Source organism: Bos mutus, chromosome 2, assembly GCF_027580195.1.
Source record: "Bos mutus isolate GX-2022 chromosome 2, NWIPB_WYAK_1.1, whole genome shotgun sequence".
NCBI classification, from domain to species: Eukaryota; Metazoa; Chordata; class Mammalia; order Artiodactyla; family Bovidae; genus Bos; species Bos mutus.
The window spans coordinates 115,898,447-115,923,642 of NC_091618.1; the positions used below are offsets into that span (position 1 = coordinate 115,898,447).

At 41.2% G+C, this 25,196-nt stretch overlaps 1 pseudogene; it reads right to left on the bottom strand.

Moving 5' to 3' along the window:
* Positions 1–847: 847 nt before the first annotated feature.
* LOC102275625 (tissue alpha-L-fucosidase pseudogene) lies at positions 848–2,384 on the bottom strand (annotated as a pseudogene).
* Between the last annotated feature and the right edge of the window lie 22,812 nt (positions 2,385–25,196).

Genomic DNA, 25,196 nt, shown 5'->3' on the forward strand with positions numbered 1-25,196 from the left:
ACAATAACAAACAGCCAAATGAACAAAATTGCAAGGAACGAAAACAGAGAAAGAAATGGTGGGGAGACCTATAAATGTTGTTGACTTGCAAATGTATTTATTTGATCATTTCTGAAAAGGCAGGGTAGAATAAATCCATTTTCTTATAGTACCACTGTAAACAGACTGGATTTCAGAGCTCTTAGTTTGCTTTACAAACTTCTGAAGAGTGAACATAAGCAATTTAGCAAGCTTTTTCCTTCCCCTCCAGGTTCTTCTGAACTTGGAGGTGGGGATGTGCTGAGGGGGTGTGCTGCTTGGGGAGGAAGTGGTGATAATTGATGCTAAATAAATAACATATGGTTGAACTTGCCAAACTCTTTCTACCTCCTCCCATAGGCAATAGGAGGACTTGGCTTATTCTTTAACTAAAGTCATTTAGTAAGCAAGTTAAGTTTATCAAACACAGAGAATGGAGAGAGGCTTCCATTATAGATAATTTCCAAAGGTAGGAATGAATGAAACCCCGAGCTTAATTATTCAGCCCTTTCTTTTGCTGTCCAGAGTGAAGTATGCTTGCAATGGAGCTCAGCTCCTTGGTCCACTGAGTCATTGATATAATGCACTCAGTACCTTTGACTAAAATGTGTTGCAAAAGTCATCTTTGGATGGAGTAGTTAGTTTATTATAATGATGATACTATACAAGGAAAATTAAAGCAGTAAGCAGCAGAGAGTGACCCTTTCCTCTTGAACCCCAATGATCACTCCACTCGTGTCAGCTTTATAGTCCAGGTCGACTCAACTGGGAGAGCAGAGGGTGAGCTCAAAGAAAGAGGGGATCTTTTCCCGGATTTGTGGAGCACACTTCAGAGCTTCCTGGATCCCAGCATCCTTACCTTTGTAGTTGAAGAGTTATGGGGGATTGAAAGTTTAAGACTCTATTTTTTCACCAGTGCAGTAAAATGATATAAATAGCTGATCTTTTTAAGGTATATCTTACAATTACCTTGTTCTTTTCCCATTGCACCCTCCATGATTTAGATACACAGATAGCCTCCCCATTATGTTCAGCCACTTCCCAGCAGCAAGATGCCTGCCTTGGAAGAGATAACTATTAGTACATCTTTAGCTGTCCAATGTTGAGAAGATAGTTACCTCCCAAACTCATGTCTGAACCAGTTCGGGAATGATTTTGGATTCACTTGTGATGTCCCGGTGACAGTCCTGGGTGCCTTGTCCATTGTGGTGCACATCTCCTACTTGTGATCTAGCAACCTCCCTGGTCTGAATTTACCTTGATCCCCGCAGTATCCTCCATGATATTTCTGACCCCATCGTCAGTTACTACAACTTTACCCTTGACAGGGCTATCACTGTAGAGCCAAGAAAGAAAATCTGTAGAATTCCTGTAGGTATCAGAACATTCTTACTCTCCATCAGACCGAATCAGGTCAGGTTTCTACCTGTTAACCAGGTCATACAACTCTGGCATTGTTCTCACACTGAAAAATGCTGTCATTTTGAAGCCATTTTTCTTAAAAGTAGGTAGAGTGGATGGAACCATTGTAAGAGTGTGATGCAGTCCATACCTGCATGCTCCTCTTCAGGACAGCTGCTCCCAACTCAACTCACAAAACACAATGGAGGCTCAGGTTCTCCAAGTTCTAGCTCTAAGACAAAGGACTCAGCCAGTTTTTGAAGCCTTGGTGATGTTTTGTGGTCAGAACTGTATATGGGGCTTCCCTGGTGGCTCAGAGGTAAAGAATCCACCAGCCAGTGCAGGAGACTTGGGTTTGATCCCTGATCCAGGATGCTCACACATGCCACAGAACAGCTAAACCCATGTGTTACAATTATTGAACCTGTGCTCTACAGCCCGGGAGCCATGACTACTGAGACCACATGCCACATCTACTGCAGCCTGCGTGCCCTAAAGCCTGTGCTCCAGAACAAGAGAAGCCACTGCATGAGAAGCCCCTGTCCCGCAACTAGAGAGCAGCCCCTGCTCGCCTCACCTATAGAAAGCCATTGCAGCAACAAAGATCTAGATAGCCCAAAATAAATAAATGAAAACTATTAAAAAAAAAAAGACTATATATGGAGCCTGGAAGAGGCGAGCCCACTTCTGGTGGAAGAAGGTGTGGTGAGCCGTCACCCTGAATCCACATAGCTGAAGCCAGGGGGTGGTTATTGTGCATGACACACTGGTACTGGGGCAGCTGCTCACCCTTCCAGTGTCTCCAGAAGCACGCAATGCCCCAGGCCACTCACCTCAAATGTTGCTTGTCCAACCAGCCTGGAGCTGAAGCTCAATTCACCAGAGGTGCAGCTGTGAGCAGCCTGCACTGAGCCCTGAGCACCCACCTGGCCCTCCCAGCAGCAGCCACTCTCCCGCCACCCCATCTTGAGAGTGGGGACACCTGTCTATTAAAATTGACTTTTACTTCACAGATCCTAATGAATGGGGCTTGTTTGGAACCTGTCTCAAGCAAAGGAAACGTTGTTATGTTCTGTTTTAAGGAAAACAGGACCAGTATAGTGTTCATGGAAAGTAGATGAGGTGGGCTGCAGAAATCAGGAAGTATTGAGAGCACCATGGCCCAGAAGTCAGGGAGGGTGAAAGTACAGGCCAAGCGAGGCAGTCGTGACATCTTCCCCTCTAATTGATACCTGTCAGAACGTCATTAGCTAGGGTCTCCAGTTTGGCCGTCTGGGAAATAGTAGGGTTTGAAAGAACGCCAGCATAGGGACCTGGGAAAAGCTTAGCTATATTAAACTGCCCTCCAATTCAACTAGAGATAAAACAAGAGAGGAAGGAGACATATCTCCAAATTCAATTCTCCTATCTTTGCTTATGTTTTATGGAGAACTTATGTCATTCACAAAAGAGATGTAGTTTCCCCAGGGGAGACAGCAGGTGTACATTTCCTCTCAAGGTTATTTAATTGCTGTCAAGAAGACATACGATTAACAAAAGCAAATGCTGGAAATATGAAGTAAAGACAATTTTAAAGTTGTTTATATAGTTGATTACAGTATATCATACACTGTGTTTATTTGCCATAAAGCTGTCTATCACAGGCTGTCTCCACACCTGTGCATTCATACTAAACAGCCCACCGCTTAGCTGTGTGGAAATTCCCAACTGAGACAATGGCCAGTGCCCGGCAGAAGTGGCTTTTTCCTGTAATGTCTTAGTTACCCCCCGGACACCAGCTTCACGCCAATAAAGGTGGGGCCTGAAGCCTGCCGACCCGGCCTAAAGCCTGTTTTGATGAGAGCCCTTTGAGCATTACAGAAGGAAAGCAGTAGGGATGTGACAGACTTTGGGGATCCTCATTGTTCTTTGTGAGGTTGCTGCTCAAAGTGAGGCCTACTGTCAGGGATGTGTTAGTTACTGTTTGGAGATGAGATGAGAACAGAGTTGAGAGGAAGCTTTTAGAACTGCTGGGCTTCCTTGGGGGCTCACAGTAAAGAACTCGCCTGCAATGCAGGAGATGCAGGAGACGTGGGTTCGATCCTGGGTTGGGAAGATCTTCTGGAGGAGGGTATGGCAACCCACTCCAGTATTTTTTCCTGGAGAATCCCATGGACAGAGGAGGCTGGAAGGCTACAGCCCATGTGTCACAAAGAGTCAGACACGACTGAAGCGACTGAGCACAGCACAGCGTTTAGAACTGTTGGCAACCATGTGGCAGCTTAAGTTTATTTCTGTCGAATCTAATTAAAAAATGGGACTTGAATTTTGTGTACATTGATTTTTATTCCATTTTAAGTTATTTCTATTGCATTTTATAAAATATTAGGCTGTAACAGACTGGAAATGAAAAAAGAAACAGATTTTTCACCACACATAGTTTGAGAAGGATTGCTTCAGAGCAAAAACCCACATGCATGCTACATCCCAGGGTTTCACTTTGACACTCTGACACTCTGTCCCCAAGGGGCAGCCAATGGCAAAAAAAAAAGTGGATTTAAAAAGATGGTTTCCCAAAGGATCAAACGGTCCCTCATAAGTGAGAAGCAAGTATTTAATCTAGTACACATGTTAGGTCCATGCCAAAGGTTGGTATTCCTAATGAAACCAGCCCAACTGATCCCCTGTCAGAACATAATCCTTAGGCTTTTCAATAATACTAGTAATAGTAGTAGTAGAAAGAGTAGCAGCAGCTAAGATTTACAAAGGACTTACCATGATGCAGATACTGTCCTAAATACTTTATATATACAAAATATCAAATCGCTTCTCTCTCTCTGGAGTAATATACAGTCTCACCTATACATGTACCAAAAGAAGTATAGCATCAAGTCTGTTTACAATGATTCCTTGTACAGCTATGAAAATTTGCTAACAACTGACCTCTTTTTTAGGTATTTCAAGACATGATGCCATGTATGCTAGAGACAATTATTAAAGACTAGAAACATGATGCCCAGGAAGTAAGAGTTTTGTGTTCAGATATCGGGCATAGTGCATAGCTGGAAAAACATTTAATACTGAAACAGCATTCAGTTTTAGAAAAATACAAGGATATTTTGAACTACATTTTCCTTTTTGGTTGTTCCATTTGGAAGTTCTCGGGCATGAAATGGAGATAAAAATATAAACGGAAGAAGCAAAGACAATGTAAGCCAACTCGCGTCAGAGCACAGAGCATCCAAGCTGAGGTCTTCCACCTGCAACTTTTCTCCCCACAGCCTGGCTGATTTTTTGAAAAGATAAATAAAAAATTTTAAAACCTTTAGATAAACTAAATAGAAAAGACTCAAATAAATAAGACCATAAATGGAGGAGACATTACAACTCTTACTATGCAAATACAAAGGATCACAAGAGACTATCCCTGTTATATGCCAACAAATTGGATAACTTAGAAGAAAAAGATATATTCCTAGAAATAGATGACCTACCAAGACTGAATCATGAGGAAACAGAAAATCTGTACTGACCAGTAACAAGTAAGGAGATTGAAAAACCTCCACACAAAGAAAAGTCTAAGATCAGACGGTGAATTACACCCAACATTTGAAGAACGCCAATTCTTCTCAAACTTCCCAGACACTGATGCTGGGAAAGATTGAAGGCAGGAGGAGAAGGGGCGACAGAGAATAAGATGGTTGGATGGCATCACTGACTCAGTGGACATGAATTTGAACAAGCTCTGAGAGATAGTGAAGGACAGAGAAGCCTGGTGCACTGAAGTCCATGGGGTCGCAAAGACTCAGACACAATTGAGTGATTGAACAACAGCTTCTCAAACTCTTCCAAAAAATTAAGAGGAAGGAGCACTCTCAAAAACTTGTTTCATGAGGTTAGTATTATCCAGATAATCAAGCCAGATAAGGATACTACAAGAAAACTACAGACCAATATCCTTGATGAATCAGTTCAGTTCAGTTCAGTCACTCAGTCGAATATTGGTACATAAATTCTCAACAAAATACTAGCAAACCAAATTCAATAGCATGTTAAAGGGATCATATACCATGATCAAACTGGATCTATCCCTGGGAGTAGTTCAGGACACACACATCAATAAATGTGATACACAACATTAAAGGAACGGAAGATAAAGATCAGTTGATCATCTCAATAGATGCAGAAACTGGATATAGAAAGAACATATTTCAACATAATAAAGGCTGTATATGACAAACTCACAGCTAACACATCTTTTTTCTCTAAGATCAGGAAAAAGAGAAGAATGCCCACTCTCACCACTCCTATTCAACATAGTACTAAAAATCCTAGCCAGAGCAATCAGGTAAGAAAATGATATAAAAGCCATCCAAATTGGAAGGTTAGAACTAAAACAGTCTTTTCTTCAGATGATATGGTCTTCTATATAGATAATCCTAAAAACTCCATCAAAAAACTGTTAAAATGAATCAGTGAATTCAGTAAAGTTGCAGGACATAAAATTAACATACAGAAATCAGTTGTGTTTCTACACATTAACAATGAAAAATTTCAAAAATAAATTAAGAAAACAATTCCATTCACAATAGCATCATAACAATAAAATACTTAGAAATAAATTTAACCAAGGAGGTAAAAGATCTGTGCACTGAAAATTATAAGACTTTGATGAGAGAAATTGAAAACACAAATAAATGAAAAGATATTCTTTTTTGATATTGTTTAAATGTCCATACCACTCAACTCATCTATAGATTCAATGCAATTTCTGTTAAACCACAATGCCATTTTTCACAGAAATAGAAAAAAATCCTAAAGTTTGTATGGAATCACAAAAGATCTCAAAACAATCTGAGAAAACAAAGCAGAAGCCATCATTTCCTGATTTCAAACTATAGCACAAATCTGTAGTAATCAGAACAGTATTATACTGGCATAAAAAATAGACACAGATACCAATGGAGCAGAATAAAGACCCGAGAAATAAACCCTTGCATGTACAGTCAACAAGTATTTGATAAGTGAGCCAAGAATACTCAATGAAGAAAGGATAGTCTCTTCAATAAATGATGTTGAGAAACTGGGTTGACACATAGAGAAGAAAATTGGACCCCTATCATAACCACTCACAAAAATTAACTCAAAATGGATTAAAGACTTAAACATGAGACATGAAACCTTATAATTCTTAGAAGACAACAGAGGTGGAAAAAACTTTGAAACTGGTCTTGAAAATATTTCTTTAGATTTGACATCAGAAGCACAAACAACAAGAGCAAAAATTAATAAGTGGGACTATATTAAATTAAAAAAACTTCTGAGCAGCAAAAGAAACAATCAACAAAATTAAAAGCCAACCTGTGAGGTGGCAAGATATTGGCCAATCATGTATCTGCTAAGAATTTAATATCCAAAATATATAAAGAACTCATACAACTCGGTAGCAAATAAACCAAACAATTTGATTAAAAAATAAGCAAAGGACCTTCTGAATAGACAAATCCTTTTCACAGAAGGCTTGGAGCATGAAAAGATGCTCAACACAACTAATCATTCAGTTCAGTTCAGTTGCTCAGTTGTGTCCGACTCTTTGCGACCCCATGAATCACAGCACACCAGGCCTCCCTGTCCATCACCAACACCCAGAGTTCACTCAAACTCATGTCCATCGAGTTGGTGATGCCATCCAGCCATCTCATCCTCTGTCGTCCCCTTCTCCTCCTACCTCCAATCCCTCCCAGCATCAGAGTCTTTTCCAATGAGTCAACTCTTCACATGAGGTGGCCAAAGGATTGGAGTTTCAGCTTCAGCATCAGTCCTTCCAATGAACACCCAGGACTGATCTCCTTTAGGATGGACTGGTTGGATCTCCTTGCAGTCCAAGGGACTCTCAAGAGTCTTCTCCAACACCACAGTTCAAAAGCATCAATTCTTTGGCGCTCAGCTTTCTTCACAGTCCAACTCTCACATCCATACATGACTGCTGGAAAAACCATAGCCTTGACTAGACGGACCTTTGTTGGCAAAGTAATATCTCTGCTTTTGAATATACTATCTAGGTTGGTCATAACTTTCCTTCCAAGGAGTAAGCGTCTTTTAATTTCACGGCTGCAATCACCATCTGCAGTGATTTTGGAGCCCCCCCAAAAAATAGTCTGACACTGTTTCCACTATTTCCCCATCTATTTCCCATGAAGTGATGGAACCAGATGCCATGATCTTAGTTTGCTGAATGTTGAGCCTTTAAGCCAACTTTTTCACTCTCCTCTTTCACTTTCATCAAGAGGCTTTTTAGTTCCTCTTCACTTTCTGCCATAAGGGTAGTGTCATCTGCATATCTGAGGTTATTGATATTTCTTCCGGCAATCTTGATTCCAGCTTGTGCTTCTTCCAGCCCAGTGTTTCTCATGATGTACTCTGCATAGAAGTTAAATAAGCACGATGACAATATACAGCCTTGACGTACTCCTTTTCCTATTTGGAACCAGTCTGTTGTTCCATGTCCAGTTCTAACTGTTGCTTCCTGACCTGCATGTAGGTTTCTCGAGAGGCAGGTCAGGTGGTCTGGTATTCCCATCTCTTTCAGAATTTTCCACCGTAATTGTGATCCACACAGTCAAAGGCTTTGGCATAGTCAATAAAGCAGAAATAGATGTTTTTCTGGAATTCTCTTGCTTTTTTGATAATCCATTGGATGTTGGCAATTTGATCTCTGGTTCCTCTGCCTTTTCTAAAACCAGCTTGAACATCAGGAAGTTCATGGTTCACATATTGCTGAAGCCTGGCTTGGAGAATTTTGAGCATTACTTTACTAGTATGTGAGATGAGTGCAATTGTGTGGTAGTTTGAGCATTCTTTGGCATTGCCTTTCTTTGGGATTAGAATGAAAACTGACCTTTTCCAGTCCTGTGGCCACTGCTGAGTTTTCCACATTTGCTGGCATATTGAGTGCAGCACTTTCACAGCATCATCTTTCAGGATTTGAAATAGCTCAGCTGGAATTCCATCACCTCCACTAGCTTTGTTTGTAGTGATGCTTCCTAAGGCCCACTTGACTTCACATTCCAGGATGTCTGGCTCTAGGTAAGTGATCACACCATCGTGATTATCTGGGTCGTCAAGATCTTTTTTGTACAGTTCTGTGTATTCTTACCACCTCTTCTTAATATCTTCTGCTTCTGTTAGGTCCATACCATTTCTGTCCTTTATCGAGCCCATCTTTGCATGAAATGTTCCCTTGGTCTATCTCATTTTCTTGAAGAGATCTCTAGTCTTTCCCATTCTGTTGTTTTCCTCTATTTCTTTGCATTGATTGCTGAGGAAGGCTTTCTTATCTCTCCTTGCCCTTCTTTGGAACTCTGCATTCAGATGCTTATATCTTTCCTTTTTCCTTTGCTTTTCACTTCTCTTCTTTTCACAGCTATTTGTAAGGCCTCCCCAGACAGCCATTTTGCTTTTTGCATTTCTTTTCCATGGGGATGGTCTTGATCCCTGTCTCCTGTACAATGTCATGAACCTCAGTCCATAGTTCATCAGGCACTCTATCTATCAGATCTAGTCCCCTCAATCTATTTCTCACTTCCACTGTATAATCATAAGGGATTTGATTTAGGTCATACCTGAATGGTCTAGTGGTTTTCCCTACTTTCTTCAATTTAAGTCTGAATTTGGCAATAAGGAGTTCATGATCTGAGCCACAGTCAGCTCCCGGTCTTGTTTTTGCTGACTGTATAGAGCTTCTCCATCTTTGGCTGCAAAGAATATAATCAATCTGATTTCAGTGTTGACTATCTGGTGATGTCCATGTGTAGTCTTCTTTTGTGTTGTTGGAAGAGAGTGTTGCTATTATCAAAAAGATAAGAGGTAAGCTTTGGCAAGGATGTGGATAACATGGAATCCTTGCACACTGTTGGTAGGAATGTAAACTGGGGCACAGCCTATGGAAAATAGTGATAGAGGTTCCTCAAACAATTAAAACGATCATATGATCTAAAAATTCTGCTTCTGGGTATATATCCAATGGAAATAATATCAGGATCTTGAAGCAATGCCTGTACTCCCATGTTCACTGTAGCATCATTCACAAGAGCCAGGATACAGAGACAACCTAGGTGCCCAACAACAGATAAGTGGAAAAGCAAAATGTGATATGCAAGGAATTACAGCCATTATGTTGGCTATAATCTGTGTTCTAGTATAATCAGTAAAAATACTGAACCATTATGCTGTATACCTGAAACTAATATAATATGTAAATCAACTATTGTTGTTGTTCAGTCGCTAAGTCATATCTGACTCTTTGCGACCCCACAGACTGCAGCACTTCAGGCTTCTCTGTCCTCTCTCCCAGAGTTTGCTCAAACTCATGTCCATTGGTTCGGTGATGCCATCCAACCATCTTATTCTCTGTTGTCCCCTTCTCCTGGCCTCAGTCTTTCCCAGCATCAGGGTCTTTTGCAGTGAGTTGACTCTTCACATGAAGTGGCCAAAGTATTGGAAGTTTAGCTTCAGCATCAGTTCAGTTCAGTCGCTCAGTTGTGTCTGACTCTTTGCTACCCCATGAATCGCAGCATGCCAGGCCTCCCTGTTCATCACCAACTCCTGGAGTTCACCCAAACTCATGTCCATGGAGTCAGTGATGCCATCCAGCCATCTCATCCTCTCTTGTCCCCTTCTCCTCCTGCCCGCAATCCCTCCCAGCATCAGAGTCTTTTCCAATGAGTCAACTCTTCGCATGATGTGGCCAAAGTATTGGAGTTTCGGCTTTAGCATCAGTCCTTCCAATGAATATTCAGGGTCAATTTCCTTTAGGATTGATTGGTTTGATCTCCTTGCTGTTCAAGCAACTCTGAAGAGTCTTCTCCAGTACCACAGTTCAAAAGCATCGATTCTTTAGTGCTCAGGTTTCTTTATGGTCCAATTCTCAGCTATACTGAGAGTATATCAGCTATACTTCAATGAAAGAAGAATATAGGGTACATATATACAATTGAATATTATTCAGTCATGAGAAAAAAGTAAATTGTGCCATTTGTGACAAGATGGATGAAACTTGGGGGCATGCTAAGTGAAATTAACAGAGAAACATAGATACTGTCTGGTATCACTTACATGTGAAATCTAAAAAAGCCAAACTCATAGAAACAAAGAGTAGAATGGTGGTTTTCAGGGGCTGGGGGGTGAGGTAAATGGGAAGGTGTTGATTAAACTTTTAGTTATAAAATGAAAAACTCTGGAGGATCTAATGTGCAGCATGGTAATTATAGTTAACAATATATTATATACTTGAAAGTTGCTGGGAGTAGATCTTAAATGTTCTCACCACAAAAAAGAAATGATAATAGTGTAAGGTGATGGAGGTGTTGGCTCACACTGTAGTGGTGATTATTTCACAATATATGTGTATCAAATCAACACACTGTACATCTAAAACTTGCACAGTATTTTATATCAATTCTGTTTCAATAAAACTGAAAAAAAAAGATACTTTCTTTATTGGTAAAATGACAACCTGTGGGGGGAAAAACCCACAAAAATATATTTCTGTGATCATGTCCTGTACACTGGTTCTTGCTGCCCTGAATCAAATGCTTCATTAAATGACTGTTATAATATTATTGCTGATCTCCTCTCTTTAAAATATATACCCAACTATCACTTTATCTTACAGTCCTTCTTGGAATCTGAAACCATATATTCTAAGGATATTCATGAAAAGGAATTTTTAAATTTACTGTTTTACGTAGACTGGATTGCATGCTTGCATGCTCAGTCGCTTCAGTCATGTCTGGCTCTTTGAGACCCCATAGTCTGCCAGGATCCTCTGTCCATGGGATTCTCCAGGCAAGAATACTGGAGCAGGTTGCCATTTCCTCCTCCAGGGGATCTTCCTGACCCAGGGATCAAACACACATCCACACATCGCCTAAGTCTCCTGCATTGCAGGTGGATTCTTTACCCATTGAGCCGCCTGGGATTGGGTCACTATAAAATACAATCTTTTTTGTCAGCTCCCTGTAGCCTAGGCAAAGTATGTCTTTTCTCTCCAAGTCCATATTGTTGAAAAACTTACCTGGAGCTGCCCCCAAACTGGGTCTTGATGCTAAAGTGCACTCCTAGAAGTGCAAAGATAATGTGTAAAAGAAAAAAAAATCTGTCAGTGATGTAGATGAAAATGAATGTTAGAGCAATTCCCAGGCAGCAGAGAAAGAACTCAGTGTTTACATAATCCTAATGTGCATACATGGCTTCTTCATATTTTCCTGCTAAAGCTCATCTGGCTTTGCTCAAGACTTCAAATACAGTGACTTCTAGGCAGCACCTAATATTTATTCATGCCATTGTAAGAGCATCTTTGCAGTTCTTGCCAAGGTCTGTCATAGAATATGTTTATCCAGCTGCATGGCAAAAACATCATACATAGCCATCATTTTACTCAGTCACCTTCTCAATATTTTCTTCTATGATTAAATTAACTCATAAATATTACACCTTTAATGCTGAAAAGCTATGGTTCATCCAGCCAGTTGAATACTTGTTTGTCCATTTTCTAATGGCACTCAGTCATTTCATTATAGAGTCTGAAATAATGAAAATCATTGCATTTACTTAACATGCACAATAAACAGAGCAGGACCCATCTATGAGCTCCATTATTATGCAGTGCAAGCCTGCAGAAGAAATTTTGTAGGAAGAACTGTAGGGATTGTGTTGAAAATGGTTTTGGTAAATACAAGCAAACAAGCTCTGATTGCATAATGCACAGGATAGAAATTCTGACTCCATTTGCAACTGGCACAATTTTTTGCTCAACCCTGGAGGGTTTCAAATAAACACACACATCTTGGTCTTACTTGTACTTAATTCATTACCAGACTATGCTCATGAACCTGGTAAGCTATTACCAGGTACTGTGGCATTTTTGAGACTCTTTCCTTTAAACATCCACACTCAGTCTGTTTTTTTTTTTTTTTTAGTATTCATCTCCATAGTAAAAGGATGGGAGCTTTGGGCAAGAATCTGCTGTGCCCTCCAAGGCTGACCTTGGTGGCAGCAGCACAATATGCTTCTCTATCGATATCTGGCCCTGGAGGCAAGAGCCACCTACCACAGGAGCCTTATCAAATCACCTTCTGAATGACATATTTATAGTTGGCACTGCAGGGCAGTTAGCTTTTCTAGAATTATATCCAAATATTCTCCATCATTTTGGGAATAGCCTTGGTTAGCAATTGCTCATAATGTCAATGCTTTTGGAAACTTTTTACAGTCATTTTATTGTTTTTATTTCAAAAATAAAACTTAAAGGAGCTTGAAAAGTAGGTTTTTAGATGATCACACGATGGCCTGATTTCAGTGGTTTCAGTTCTGTGCATTTTACTTTATGTGCACCCACTGAAATTAACCAAAATTAATCCATATTTGAACAAAGACTGTGGATACAAACGAGCCCTAACTTCCTAGCTCCTCGGTGTACTACGCTAGCTGAAATGTTTGGAATGCATTGGCCCTGGGAGGCGAAGAAGTTATAGCAAACAACATATGGGCTTTAAAATCTGGAACTATCCAAGACGGAACAAGAAAGCTATTTTCACTTTCCTTGTTCCCCCCTTTTTTTCCCTCCAGAAGATGAGTAATTACTAATCACATTTTATTTTCATCTTTAGAGCTGTACCCCAAAAAAGCCAGGTCAATTTAAAACTGCTGGTGAGTTTGCAGCCCTGTCCAATGATTACCTAATGTATTTGTGTCATCTGCTTTCCCTGTTGTGTGAAAACGCACGAAGGAAATGTGTTAAGTCCAGTGAACTGTTCCCGGCTCTTTTATTCACCTTTCAGCATGCTAGTTCCTTCCCTTGGCATTGATATCATTATGCATTTGTCAAAGGCAGACTCTCACTTCAGGGGCCTTTATTATGTGTGACATTTGGCAGCAAATTTTGCCACTGGGGTTTGCTTATATCCTCTGTATGTTATTGTACTTTTTTGGCATTCAGTAAATTCCGTACACCCACTTCTTTGATGTTCATTCCAGCCCCTAAATGTGGAAACAATGACTGAAATTTTGGATCAAAGCATCTCATAGATGACAGGCAACACAACTCTCTGATTATTCACTAGAACAGAGGGGATCTCCCCTCCCCACCTCCCCCGGCTAAGATCTAGGCCAGTAGTCCCTCCAGGAACAGCTCTGACTTCCCTAGTGCAAAGGCACGAGAGGAAGCTAAAGAAAACAAGTCCAAGGTTTTAGGAAAAAAGAGACTCAACTAAACAGCTGAAGTGAAGCTCATGGTCATTTCTAACTGTAAGGAAAGCTAACAACAGTTCCAGTTGGTCCTCCCATTTCTTCCCATGGGTCATATTCTAGTCTAGCACTTCTAGGGGCCAGGATTTTTTCAGGTTTTGGAAAAGTCTCTAGTCTAATTTCTGTATAACGTCAGCTATACAAGATGGCCTAGATTTTTTTTTTTAATACATATTTAAAAGAAGAGGTAAAGGGGTCCAGGGATTAAGAAATTTTTAAAGTAATTGAAAAAACCCAAAACTACCCAAATTTCAACGAGTTGCTTTTGCAAACTATAATTAGCTGTCTGGAACAGTTTTCAGTGTTTGCTTTTGCTCTACTCCTGGGATCCCAGTGCAAATAATTACTTCATTCAATTTATTTCTCAGGTCAACTTTGACTCATAAAAGCATTAAAGCAGGTAACCCCCTAGGGGTGTTGGGAAGACAGATGAGCAAATAGATATGGAACTGTCGTAAGCACTTTGGAGGGGTGGGGGGGAAGCCACTTTATAAATCCAGGATATTTTATGGTTATGTGTTCACTCCGTTTGGTATCCAGAATGTGCTAGTTATAATTAATACACAATGTTGGGAACTATTATAAATGTACCATACTCTTTTTAAATAGTGAGGAAGATAATTGTGTTTGAGAAATCTCATCCTGTATAAATTAGAATTCCCAGTAGAGTGCCATAATTGAGAATAGGGCTGAGTGCACTGAGTGGAGAAGACAGTCATCTTAGCGTGATAGCATGTGTTCAACCAAAAGGTGGAGTGCCAAGGAGGAAGCGTGAAAGCCCTTAAAATACCAGTTTCAGCTCGCCCAAGCGGGAAGCTTTTACTGCCCAGGCGTATGCAACAGTGACATCCAGCGGTTGTGGAGATAATTACAAGTGAATCTCATTTTAAAATATAAAATGTTTTAAATTATAATAAAATATTCTGTATGGTCAAATGTTGTCTAGATTCTTTATCTGACCACAGTGTAAGTCAATAATTCAGGCTGGATGCCAAGTGAAACAAAGTTCACTCTACTTCCTAAGTAGTTTCGAAAATCTGTTTTGTTAAGTGTTATTTTGATGTTTTTTAATTTACTAAAATTATAGTGCTCCAAGGGTCTCCCTGACCCTCCTAAGCACACTTAGACATTTTTGCAAGGACAAATGAGACTGCGTGCATGCTGCAGACACAGCAGAAATGAAAGCTATACTTGACTCCTCTGTTAAATACTCCAGGGAAAACATCCGTGACCCTGAACATTTTCATGGTTGTGGAATTGCTCTAAGAAGTTCATTATGATTTTTACCAAGTCATTTAAGATGAAGAGAAAGAAGAATGGTAAGAGAAGAAAAGGAATGGAAAATAAAGGAGAGAAGGAAGGAAAGAAAAAAGGAAGGAAGATTGGGAGGGAAGGAGGGAGGGAAGAAGGGATAAATGGGAGAAGGGACGGAGAGGGAAGGGAGGCGAGAGAAGAAAGAACAGGACTACTCATTAATCTTCAACAAGTTTTGGTAATAAGTCCATGTAGGATAATGTATCTGAAGAGGGAATTCAAAGGGATAATTAGCTCCCCCCTCAACTTCTTGTTTTAAATTGCATTCCTTCAATAACCAACCAATTAACTAAGTTAAAAAATAATAATTTTCATTAAAAAAAAATCTGAAAACAGCTGCTGCTGCTGCTGTACCTAGACCACTGCCAGTTGTAGGAGGATGCTGGCAAGGTGGCCCCCTCAGTGACCCTGGGAAAGAACTCTCAACAGAAGCCTGTTAAGTCACCTGACCTGTAACTTATGTATATCCATGTCAACGCTGAGTTATGTCAGGGGACAGCTTACCAACTTCCCGGGTGGCACTCCCGGAAAAACCATTATTGTGTGCCAAGCTTTTCTCAATTTTAGATATACCCCTCCTATTGGGGTTCTTTCCCTTCATCTGTCTGCCTCTTTAAATTTCTCAAGTTGGGAAGAATTTACAGGCACCCTCTCAAATCCTGCTTGTTAGAGGAGGGAAATAAACAAACAAATTTCACATCTATCCAACAAGATAATCAAGACATAATTCCATAAAAAGCTCCAAATACCGTTCAGCTCACGTACCTCTCTGTTGTGCCCTAATGGAGAAGAAAGCACTGCTCAGAAGCGGTTGGATTGAAGGAGCGGGTGCACAGGAGGCCTGCAGTGAGCACTCTGCAGAGAGCGCCAGCCAGAGACATGGGGAGGGTCCCAGAAGGCATGCCTGGGGAACGACCTGTGTCAGTGAGAGTTCTGGGAGACATGTGTTGACACAGAGCAGGTGAATCTGCAGGTTTTAGCCAGCTTTGTTTGCTTTTACAAGGCCTTTGAACTGCAAGAGGGATTATCCAGATTCTAAAGCAAAAGAACGCGTTCCTAGCACTGCTCTCTCAGGATCTTCACTCAGAGATCCCTCTGGCTTATTGCTTCTTTGCGGGGAATATATGGAGAATTGGCACACCCAGGTGTCACCTCTCCTTTTAGTTCCGCAGGAGTCTGGCCAGGTGGTTCTTATCCAGAGCACACTGTAACTCCCATTTGATAACTTATTTCTAGAATCAAACCCCAGGGTCCCTCGAGAGCAAGGGTAGAACCTTCCCTTGACAGGCTGGAACCTCCTACATCAAGGTGGCCATGGCCACCACATTACTAGGTCCTGCCAGTATGAAGAGCAAGAGGCTGGCATGAGGGATCAGTTCCCTTCTTTTCTCCCTAAAGAAAAATCCTGTCTTGCAAAGCTTCCTTTGATGTTTCAAGATTCCCTAAAAAAGGCAGTTGCCAACATGCATATCCTCTCCTGGCTTACAGCTTCCGGTATAGTTTTACTGCAGTATATAATCTAATAATCCGTTTAATTTCTTTAGAGAGATGTTATATATATACAGGTGGCATTTGGGTGGAATCACATGCCATAAACCTGTCTGCTCCTATCCAGGTTCAGAATACAGAAGAATCTGTTTTACAGACATTCTAGAATTTTTACATGGTCAATTGGCTGGTTTTGTATTCTGGAACGTATCAGAGCATCTACAGGAAAATATATACATAAATTCTATAAAATGGTGGCAAGATTTCTGATTTACTGATACTACTGGTTTGAATTTTCACAAAAATATTTAGCTATAGGACAATGTATTAGGCGTATTCTTAAAGGTAAATAACTGCAGCCAATAAAAGTTGGGCCTATAAAGGGTCCCATCTTCTACTAGTTTTCTGCACTGAGAATTACTACCAGTATAATCATGGCTCCCTGCACGCTAATATTTCCTCTGATACAGTATGATCAATGTTGTGGAAAAACATTTATTATATTTCTTCTAGCTACTTAAAGGCATTACTGAATTATGGGCATCGCAAAACGAATCCACTGTGCATTTTTTCTTTATGTGACGTTTTTACAATCTTCATTTTCTGCTTTGCAGCCACTGAGCTATAGAGATCCACACTCTGTCCCTCTTACAACTGCCACTGGGGCCACCGTCTCCTTTCTGCTTTACTACGTCTGAAATGCACTTCCTATGATAACATTCCTTTTCATTCTGTGCTGGACTGTTCTCTGAAAGGAGGAAGTGAAGAAAGAAATCAAACAATGTGTTGCTAATAACAGTTCTTAATCTTCTTCCTTAATGAAGGTGATGAAGTTTAGGCTGAGAAAAGGACAAGGGGAGGAGATGGTATTTTACGGAATCATTCCAGGAGAGCTGATGGACTCTGAATGGGTGTGGGTTTTGCAGTTTTGACATTTAACAATTTTATTAACATCTTCGCTTGTTGTGCGCCTTAGTCCACAGGATCTGCAGTGGGGAGAGAGTGTCCAGCTAACAGCCCGTGACTCAGGCCCTGCCAGGGGATGAATCAATTAGCAAGAGAAGCAATGATGCAAACACTTCAGGGTCACTCAGGATGCTGTTTGCCTTTTTGATAGAGAAAGCCCGCCATAAATAACATCACACCTCAGGAAATCATTCCGGGAGGCCCACATGCCTGCGGGGCTGCAGCCTGGGACGGAAGGAATCGTTTGCTCATTGTGTGCATTTCCCCCATCTCAGTCAATGGAGGATTTGTAGTAAAACCGGAGTATTTCAAAGGAGGACAGTATGTGGTAACAGAGGCATGTTTAGTGATTTCTTTTAGTACCAGAACCCATGATTTATGACCCAGAGTTAGAGCCAACTTTATTACAAAAATGACTTCACCCAGAATAACCTTATTCAGGGCTCTCAGGAGAATGATGTAGCACCCAACAGCATTATAATCTAGCAGATATTCACAAACAATTCCTTCCTCAGCCTCATTTCTGTCCCCTTTCAAGAGGCGGCCTTCCCCCTTTACTTGCTGGCAGAAGTGGGGTCCCAGGCAGTGCTCTTTCTGTGGTGATCTGCCCAGGTCAGGCATTGACAATACACCAGGGCAGAAGCCACCTCCTGGGTCTCAGTGGCATCTTCCCCAAGCCTGTGCCCTGAGGAATAATGTGCAGAGGACACCGGTTCACCCTTCATTTCCTCCCTGCACAGAGCTTGCCTGCTCCCTGCACTCCCACCCACCCTTCCAGAACTCGGATCCCCATCACCTCAGAGAGACTTGCCGAAGCACCCCGCTCTTCTGATTGCCATGGAAACCGCCAGCTGCACTAAAACTGCCAAGGCTGGGTGTCCAGGCAGGGTCCCCGGGGCGTACCAGGATCTGGGAACTAGCCCTCCATCTTATTAAACTCCAGTGTCAGCTCCTAGCAATTGTTTTAAATTTACACCCTCAGAGTGCCTTAGTGGGATTACACGTCCATTTGCATTAAAACAGGTTTCTGTCATTAAACTGCCATACAGTAAGCTTCCTTGGGACAAATTAATGAGCTCTAAATATCATCAAGTAGAAGTTCACTTCACCAAGATGGCCAACAAGGGGGGCAAGAGGAAGTGACTGCTCAGAAATCCTAGCCCAGGAGAAATATAAGTGCCAACTACAGAAGGAGGTCTTGTCCAGGTCCTTCTTTGCTGTGAGATAAGTGGCTCTGATTTAGAGCTCATCTGGGAGAGTCGGCAACATTATCTCTATTCACCAAGAGCCTGCAGTTCACTTCCTAGTCCCGATTCTGAATACGCGTTTCCCTGTGTCTGCTGAAATTCACCAAGGGACCACGGGCCCCTCTACTCTGTGAGTGTCTCAGTCTACTGTGTTTCACCCTGCTGTCTATCCTTGAGGAACTTGTGTGCATCCGGGTTGTCTGAGGACAACACACACACAGCAGAGCATCAGGCAGCTGGCGTGAATGCTCCCACCTCTAAAGTGCCCAGCTGGCTATTATGGGACAGTCTGGACCATCATCTGGGGGCCTGGACCCTGGATCATTGGTCCTGATAAGGAGCACACCACACTGGTCATCTAGAAGCAGAATGAAAACAGAGAGATGTTGAGGCTGGATTGTCTCTGTTCACAGGATTGCCTTGCCCTTACAAATATTTATATATGTGTGTCTAAGTAGAAAGATCTCATAAAAGAAAACAAGTAAATCAACCTCCAAACTTTCTTGTATGTAAAGGAGGAAAGGCTGGCTGCAAGACAGACTTCCCGACCTGCAGAAGCTGTGATCTCATTTCTGTGTAGACAGAAATTACAGGGGACAGTAATGTATGATTGAGACACTGCTATATTTAGAAATGACAGGATGGGCATTATTAATAGCTTAATTGACATTAAGGCAATTACCCTTACCCTTATTACAGTTTGTAGAATTACATAGAAAATATTGGCTGAGGCCTTTTTTTCCCTAGAGCTACCCAAGGATACAGCATTTTATTTCATGCCAGATCCTGGTTTTGACATTAGATACTTAGCCATAGAATGATTTCAGTAAATCATTATAAATGCATTATAATAAAGATGTTATGAGCTATCAGATATTAACCCCCAACCCCTAAAGAGAGATAAATAGTCCAGTTGCATGATTCCCACTTTTGTTTCATAAGAAATAAGCTTTTGCAAAGAGCAACTGACTAATGAATTATAAAATGGTGTGTTGAGCTCAGATAATTAAACAATGCATTTTAGTGTCTAGTGTAGGATGAACACTAAATCATATACAAATAAAAAGGGAAAAGCCTAAACCCCCAAGCCCAGCTCCTATTTTCAAATAACATTACGGTTGGTCTATAGTCCAGAAATGCTCAACTGTTTTCTCATCTGATTAGAGAAACTTATCAAGTATAAGATCAGGACATAAGTCAACTAAACCAAGAGTCAGAGCAAGATTCTGGAGGTGCTAATTTCAGAGAAGCCCACAAAGTTATTTTAATGGAGGTTTTACATGAAGATTACCTTTCTTTCCAAAGTGTTTAATGGGGCAGAAGTCTAGAAGAATCCAGAAGTTCCCAAGTTTCTTTATACCTTTATATTTTATCTCCTAATTCATAATAAAACATACTAGTGGGGGTGGGTGGGTGGAGTAAAAAGTCTGATACTGATAATAGTCTTGGTCTTGTAGTGCTGGAAAGACAAACAGGAGGAGGTGGAGAAACACAGAGACTGGTTTGGGTTCTAACCACCCTCTTCAGGTATATAACCAAGCCCAGCCAGGCGACATCTAGTGGTCAACCTTGGATCACCATGAAGTTTTTGCCTGAATGTCTCTCACGTGGGGCTATTTTGCCATTGGCGGCCCTTTTGGCATGTCCTGGGTTTGTCGCGAGATTTGAAGTTGAGTATAAGCACGGCCCGAATACATGTTTTAGTTTTCCAGCCTCTCAAAGACGTGGTGACTGCTCCAAGGCACTCTACTGTTTCTGCGTCGAACAGCAGGACACTAATGATTGTCTGGACAAAATCAGACACAGCCTTGGGCTCCGTGTGAGCAATGACCGCCGGTGCCTGTGAGCAGGACTTCCCTGGGACACCAGGTACGTCACATTCCACTCGACCGGCCCTCTCCTGTGCTCCAGTCAGGCCAGCCACACAGCCCTGTGCCCCTCTGCTTCCCCAACCCCATGTGTCACCTGATGCTACGGACCTCCTTCTAAGGCTTCTTTATTCCAGAATAAGATGAGGATGTTAGTAATGCCTACCCAGAGGGTTGTGTGAACATTACATGAAATTAGTTATTTAAAAGTACAGAGTAAGCCCGCAACTAAAAGATTTATTTATCTTGTAATTTTCCTTTCCTGGTTCTTCTCTCTTCATTCTACCTTTATATCTTCCAATTATCTCTCCCTCCCTCTCTCTCTCTCTCTCTCACACACACACACATACAAGTTTGCAAATCCCTGAAAGGCAGAGGCTCTGACTTGTTCATTCAAGCATTTCTTTCAGTGTCTAGCGTGTGTTTTGCTTAAGGCCACACTCCATACATGCTTGCAACACAGAACATTAATAATATAATAGCTACTAGTAACATTATCTGAGCTCTTGGTATGAGCCAGGCACTCTGCTAATAAGTATCATCACCTCATTTAATTCTTACAACAAGTCTCTTAGACAAGTACTATTTTCATCCTCATTTTATGGGAAACTGAAGTTTAAAGACATTCTGTAACTTGATCAAGGTCACACAAGCTCATAACTGGGCACCCAGGATGCAAAGAATCAGCCTAGTTTGGAGTTTCAGCTCTTTTTTGCCACATGTTGAGTTGGTTTTCTCAGCTTTTGTCTCTTTTAGGCTGAGCTCTGTTAAGGGATCAGCATGTACCCACTCTTACATGGACGATTTTAAGGACCTCGATCTTTGGTGTTCCAGGAAGTTCAGAAGTATATGCAAACTCCAGTTTATAGCTACTCAACAGTCACTTATCTACAAACTCCTGGGTCATTACATAAAACCATCCAAAAAGATTTTATAATTGCATATACCGTAAAGTTAATTTCACTTTGAGAGAATGTATCTGAGGGAAGTGATACACTCAGTTACGTACTCAGGTTGGTGGCCACAATAGATGGAGCTGTCTCATCATTCTTGAAAGCCTGGCTCCCTGGCAGCCTCACTCCATCACATGGTCACAGGCAAGGGACGGCCTCCCAGTCTTAGAATGGTTACGCTTCTTAGTGGTTCAAGTCTCACAAACCCCACACCTTAATTAAAGAGGTAAATTAAAAGGAATATTCAACCTCAGGGATGAATTCTTTTAGTAATTTGAGGTGGATGCTTTATTGGATAAAAAGACATACATGGATTTATTATTCTGCCTTCAGGTACGAGGATCTACGGAGGAGGTTACCTAAGGTGGTGAGGAGTTTGTGTAGCCAGAGATACTTGCTTGTAAAACCAGAGGAACAGGCCTGAGGTCTGTTGCTGAAGGACACAGCTTGGCTCTTTGTTCTCTACTTGCCTTTCAGGCACAGCAGCCAGACATTTGGGATCTCCCATGGCCTTCATTTCAAACTTGCTGACCGAGTGCTGTGCTGGACACCATTAGGGTCACAAAGAGGCAGGCCTCCTCTGCTCTCAGGCACATGGAAGCTGCCACAGCTCGGCTCCTTAGCAGTGGATACTGCTGTGTGCCTGCTCTCTTGTTGTGAGCAGAGGTACCACGTGTCACTTCTGGGCCAAAGCTTTTTATTTTCAGAAGACTCCCCAGCTCTCTCCTCCTGGGCAGAAGTGAGCTTGGAAGCCTGTGTTGAGATGACAGAAGGCCCAGTATCCCGGATTCCTAAATGACTTGGTGGAGATGAGTCCTCCACAGGCCCATGGTAGACATCAGCAAGAAGCAAACTCTTTTTAGATTAAGTCACTGACATTTGGAAGCTGTTTATTACCACAATAAAACCAAGGCAATCCTGAAAAATTCAGGAGCTGACTTTTTGTTCAGAAAATGTGGCCTTTCTTTCCAAGTCTTAAGATCTTTAATTTTTTTCCAATAGCCTTATCCACTGATTCAGTGGTTTACACATTTTTTTCCCCATCCTTTTGGAAAAATCTCAGATGACTAAGATTGCAAAATGACCTTATTTGGAAAGAATGGTGGTTTGTCTTTTGTCCATTGATAAATATCAGTACTATGAAACAAGTCGGGGAGACAGAACACAAGATCACCTTTTGAAAATACCATGGCAGAATGAGATGGTGAAAAAGAAGGGGGAAGTAGAGAAAAAAGAGAACTAGAGAGATAAAGAATGAAAAGTAAAGAAATATAGAAAAGACAAAAAAGAAAAGTAGAGAAGACAACAACACAAAAGATGGGCAACTTATTTCACTTTAGCTATAGTCAGTTGCTATAGTTGTGTTCCACTCCAGAATGTATCTCGTAGGATATCTTTGACCTTTGGTACCTCGTGTATGTGCCTAGCATGTCAGGGTCCTCCAGAAATGTTGGTTGAAATCATAAATAAAGGAGTGAATGAATTTTCATTTTATAATCTTGGGAGCATGTATTACTTGAACTGGTCTATGACTATGAATGAGCCTCCCATCATATATTGAAAGGCAGTGGAAAATGTGAGAGAGGAACTAGAAATAATTGAGTTTGAATAGCTCTTTATAACCTTTAAACCTGAGTCCTTGAAAAGAGCAACCATGAGGTCAGAGCAATTATTCTTTGTCCTAGAAACAGGACATCACTGATGACTCAGAACAGTCTGTTTCACAAAGTGTTTCAAATAAACTGGCTAGAAATGTCCTTGTTTTGCTTGCCTCTGGCTGAGCTGAACTGAGGGTACAGTCAGCACTGAGGTATCTATGGCCTTGATGTTGTGGAAGGAAGGTGACAGGAGGGAAATGGAATACAATTTGCTGAATGTTTTTGAGAAAACTTCAAAGGGGGCAAGGAATAGCAATATTACCAGAGGGTTAATAAGAAGGTGGATCTGGGAGGTATTTGACTGCCAAGTGGGAACCTCCAGTAGAATATTCACCTAACTGGGAGTAATTCGCTTTCCAGAGATGCGTGCAAGGACTATGGCAGGGCCGCCCCCATTCAAGGATGTTCTCTGGTAAATTCAAGGAAGCCCATTCTGAGGACATGAAAGGAAGTTAGTCCTTCCTCGGGTGGAGTATGAATCCAGTGTCTCCAGTCTGTGGGCTTATCTGTGTGCATGTGTGTGCATGTTGTATGTGTTGTGCATGCACACAGGCTTACACACACTCATGCACAGTTCAGAGGTCTAGGAATTGTGATAGGAATGGAAAGCGCTGAAGAAGCAGAAAGCTGCTAGACGGCAGGCTCCAGGAGGATGACTGGTGTGGGCAAGAGAACATTCCACACAGTAAAAGGGTATCCTGTGAATCACATGGAAAATGCAGCAAAAGGGCTGTTAGCATGTTGGCTGCAGCTTTAGAGAAAAGGAAGTTCTGTTGGGATGAAATTTCTCCTGGAGATGAACACATTCTGTATACCCAAATTCTAATTCATCAACTTCTACCTGCCATCTCGAGCTACACTTGTCTCCCATTTCTTATCAAAGGCACAAGCATTTTTCTTTCCTTGGCTCAAAATCATGAGCTTCTTCTCCTTGCTCTTCCCTTCATTCAATCTCTTCCCCTTTAAAATGTTTCTTGGATTCCCTCTTTTCCTCTCCCTGCCTGGGCGCATACCTAGCTGGTCTACCTAATTCTGGATCATCTCTCTTCCTATTCGAAATATAAGACCCACATGCAAATAATGAAATACTATCTTATAATGCAAAACAGAAATGGTAAGTGTTATAGTAACAGTGGCCCTCTGTACTAGATTTCCCAGATAATTCAGATTTCATGTAGTTTTATTATTTTCAATAAAGACAATTTGTTAAAGGCACATACATGATGAAAGACAAGAAAATTTAAATATTATCTGATTATTTTTGCACTTCTTTTTTTCCCCTTTGACCTTCCTCCTATTCAAGCAGTTGGCCATGTCTCTTGCTCGTTAGCTCAAGGAAGGGCTGAAACAGCATTAAAGAGAAGAAGCATTTTCTTCCTAACTTGCATATTTCAAAAATTCACCCTCTTGGGGGGATAAAGACATTATTATTAGGGCAGAGGCCAAAGAGTAGGGTGCAAACATGAGTATAAGCTAGGCTGTTCCTCTTCACCTCTTACCAAGGAGAGACCACTGCTACTGATGGAGGAGGAAGATTGGAGGGAAGCAAGGGAAGCAAAGATTTTGAGGGAACAGAGATGAAGGGACCTACATCCCTTAGAATAAGAACTTGGATCCTGTCAGCTGACTGCAGGTGGTAAGATGGTAAAAACCTATGTAATTGTTTTTGGGAATAGAGGTAGGAGGAGTGAAACTGGAAAATTATAATAGTTACTCTGGAGGTTAATTTTGAAGTATTTGAAAAAAAATTGAAACTGTGGAGAAATTTTTATACATATCTGTAAAGATATTTGTACAAAAATGTTTATTGCAGCATGACTTCTAAAGAGAAAAAAAATTTCTGACAACTTACATGACCATGTACAGAAGAAGGGATAAATTAAATGTGGCATTTTGTGGCATCCATAGACTATTGTAGAGCAATTAAAAGATACTGTCTAAACAACAGGAAGAAATGATAGGGGAATTTAGACCTTAGAATCCAACTGCCTGATAAGC